The following is a 4,149-nucleotide window of genomic DNA, read 5'->3' as shown; positions in this document are numbered from 1 at the left end:
AAAATTTTGATCTTTAAAGAAATACTGAATTGAAAAAGAACAGGATCAAACTTCACGTTACTCCTTTAGTGTTGGCAGTGTAATTTGTAATAAGTACCCCTGATGCTTGCTACTAATGAAGTAATGATGTTGATGTTGCAATAAGGAAAAACAGTTATAACTGTCTTAACAAATGTTTCGTAAATGCAAACTGAGTAAAAAGAATCATGTTGAAAATCTAAATGGCTTCTAAGACTATTAATGTTCTATGAGAGGATGTCACCATAGAGCATAATAAAATACTATTTTTTTTAAATACTTTTGTTCTATTGACTATTTTGACTACTGAAACTATGCTGGGTGTGTTTGCTGGGTGATTTAAAAGCAATTCGGCTCATCCAGATATTTTTGATATGTCGCTTTCATATTAGAACAGCTGTAGTAGCCCAATTCAACCTCCCTTCAGTCAGGTTAAGTGACACACTGCTTAAGTCACCAATAACACAAAAATATATTCCATACGTTATTCTGAAAACATGAGCTGCCAACGTGCAATTCTGGTCACCATTTTTTAGTACTTACGCTTATTGAAAATTACCTTTCACCTACTTAAATATTTTTATTCTTTCCACACATAAGTACCTATTTTCATTCTTTCCACTCCTGCTACATTCACACCCTTCGTTTTGTGCTTACAAGTGGGAATTAGCACAATCATCTTTAAATGTCAAATAAAAGGAAAGCAGGAATCTGAGTTGGCAAGAGAAGGTAAAGAGAAGGGCCCACAAATTATATATACAAACCCACAGGGACAATAACAACAATAACAAAATCATCAACCTTTTCCTTCTACTGAAAAAAAAAAAAAAAAATTGAGGGTTTTGCTAACTCAGTTTTCAGTAATAGTGATAAGATGTTTCCATTTCAGAGGCTAAGTTGATCAAATACATACATATACACACACACATATATATGTAGAACCAAGGTACTCTTTCTTCAGCCTGTTYGTGGTAGCTCTTTGTGGCTCCTTCCACGAGAGCAGCCCGGGCCCTCTGTGGATCCCAGGATTTGGGCACTCAGTACTTTCACAGAATTCCAGAATCTTCCCAGAATTCCGCATTTCTGCATGCGAGGCCAATGCTTCCCGCCTTCTAGGCGGCCCCTGTGAAACGTTTTTGGAGGAAATCCACCCTCCGGCTGCTAACAAATCCTGCAGGGAGGGTTTCGGGAAGTCAAGCGTGCTGCTAAGCAGCTCCCGAGGCCTGGTTAAGTGCTGATTTTTAATGTCAGCCCCATRTCCATCACAATTCTCTTAGTATTGTAAGCTATTTAAGCTATTTGTTTCTTCTTATTTATTTTTCTTCTTTAGTTTTATACATTGGTGTAACACAGCTCTTAACACAGTGCTGTCACAAGTTGACTCTTGTGGTAGTTCTTGCCATTTCTGGTGTGGTATAGAAGAAAGAGGTGATTTATAAGATCTAGACGATGCTCTCATACATTTGGGTGGAGATTCAGAAGGAAATAGTGATTCAGAGGCCCGGTCTTGTAAAATGTGTGACCCACGAGCTGTCTTATTTGCAAGACAAGAGCTACTGTGAAACCTGCCAGCTCCTGCAGCCGTCCTGGTACCAGCCGATCACTTGTCACCAGCAGCTGGGTCTCACATCTTACTCACGCAGGTGCCTGTTCCCCTCAATCTGGCATGAAGAGCAGGGACATATGAAATGACTCAAAGCTCCTTCCTGGACTCGTCTCCTATTCCCTTGCAGCCTTCAGAGGTTCCACAGAAGGTCAGAGATGGCTGCTGTTTTTCCTAGGAAGGGAGACAGGATGTGTGCTTAGAGGGTCTTCTTTTCGCTCCCTGTTTACATGTTGTTTTCTTGCCGATGCTCCTTTCCCTTTTTCTCAAGTTTTTAGCTTTGTCCACAGCATTATTCACTCATCCTTATGTATTTGTAACAATGTCTCTTGTCATATTAAAATGTTATTCTTTCAATTAAATTATTCCCCAGTCCTCAGATTATTATTGCAATTTTAAGAATTTCTAATGAGAAAATTCCCCCCTCATACTTTAAAGAGATATYTTTGAAGCTGTGAGGTACTTTAGGCTCTCAGTCAATGTCTCCAGAATTAAAAAGMAGCTTTTTTCACTTATGCTTATTTTACTACAAACCAGAATCGCTGCACTGGCAGAGATTAAGAAAAGGTGTATAAGTCTTCCACACTGCAGAGAGTATAATCAAGGCCAGGAAACGTCATGAAATTCTGTTTGTGCTATAAAAACTTGGAGAATCCGAGTGAACAGTTATAATCGCTCAATTTACATAATTTAATTGGGGGCAGCTTGGAAAGCTGCTGCACTTCGGTTGCCCTGGAGCTGTGTGCTTGTGCCATGAAGTTCTTCATGAGCCCATGTGCAGCGCAGCACGTTCCATCCTGCCAAGAAGGGGAACCAATTTGCTAGCTGAGAGCTGGATCCACTGATAACAATAAGATTATCTGACAGCTGTGCAGACTTGAGATACGAAGAGACACTATTTTATGCACGGAAAAGGAGAGAGCAAGAGCACCGAGACAAAAAATGCGTCGAGCCAGCTCCATTCCTGGAATACGAATGGCAGAGTGTGCTGCTGTGGTATGTTCTGGATATCTGCATCAGATGGGACATAACCCTTTATTGTCTCTCTACCCCATGATTTCTTCTCTTCCTGTCAAGTTTAATGGTTTAATGTACTAATTAAAGCATAGCTATAAGCTTTAATCCTAAACTTGGTTTGAAAAGGATAAACTATGTGCCTGCTGGTATCAGGCAGAGGGTTATTTCAAGACGGTTGTTTCCACAGGATAGCACCTAGTCTGTGTTTCACTTCATTTTAACAGTGTTCAGCTCAAAACAGAAAGCCAAAATACTTCATCAGCCATATGCATGAAAAGTGAATCCTCTTTCTTTCTCTAGTCTCCCTTGTCATGACTTTTTGCTCAAACTTATGCTTTGCATAAAATATGCACCAAATAAACATGGTCAAATATGGGATTGAGAGGATCCAAGATGGGAAATTTACCTGTGGAATAGCTATTATTTTCTGTTCTCTATTTTAACTGATAGAAATGTTTTGTCATGTGAACAAATGTCATATATATATTCCCTTTATATTGCAGCATCAGCAAAAGCAATCCAAAATCCCGGATCAAAAGCAATAATCGTGTCTGCTTTYACTTGTGTAAAGATCTGCTTTGAAAACAGACACAGATGACCCTGCAAAGAAAATTAAATTATTATTTCCTCTTTTTTTTTCCCCTATTGGATACACCGAAAAACATTTTAAAAGAGTGTTCAGTTAACATGATTTTGAGAACTATGCTGTTACAKCCCAAGAACTAGGACATATTGGTTTCTCTTAGAAGTGCATCTACATACCTGTCTCAAGATTTATAATTCTCTCTGATTAGCACTTTGAAATGGAGTACTTTGCTATACTGGAATACTGTTAATATACATTTCCTGTGATGCWGTATTATGATAATGTATATAAATATTTCCTGAGGGAGATTTCAATGACTTATAACTAAACTAGTCTTCAGGTCAAAGTACTCATCTGCAGCTTACAAACTAAATACAAAGCAGTGTTTGAAAAGTAGTCACATATAAACACAGCACATTTTTGATTTATTGTAAAAGAAAATTAAACAAAAATCATATCTTGGGATAAGATTTTTAAACATAAATCAGTAAGGAATCATCTTAGTGTTAAACTTCTCCTAACATCTCAAATGTAAAGGAAATGAAAAGCCATAGGCATGAAGCTCTGAATTTTATGGGCTTTCATTTATTTTCGGTATGGCTAAAACCTGATATGAGAATGAGTCCCTATGAAGTGCGGTTACAAAGGATTTCAAAGCAAGTGAATAAATTTGCACAAAACTCTAGTAGAATAGCACTATTATGTGGCTTTCCCCAATTTTATTTCTTTCCTTTTCACTTTTCTCTCCGTTTCACTTTTCTTTCCTTTTCACTTTCCTCCCAGAATATATAAGAAAAAGATTACTGTAAAGAGTATTTAATGAAAATAAAATGTAAATATTTTTATGCCCTTCCTTTCAGTGCTTTACTGTCCCATAAGGGCCAAAGCAGACCCCTACAGGGCACAAGTTAAGGGATTTGTTAAC

The sequence above is a fragment of the Nothoprocta perdicaria genome, unplaced genomic scaffold, assembly GCF_003342845.1.
Source record: "Nothoprocta perdicaria isolate Ctin4 unplaced genomic scaffold, notPer1 scaffold_198, whole genome shotgun sequence".
Classification (NCBI taxonomy): domain Eukaryota; kingdom Metazoa; phylum Chordata; class Aves; order Tinamiformes; family Tinamidae; genus Nothoprocta; species Nothoprocta perdicaria.
The sequence above is the reverse complement of the archived record's forward strand: the minus strand, read 5'-3'. Positions refer to the sequence as shown.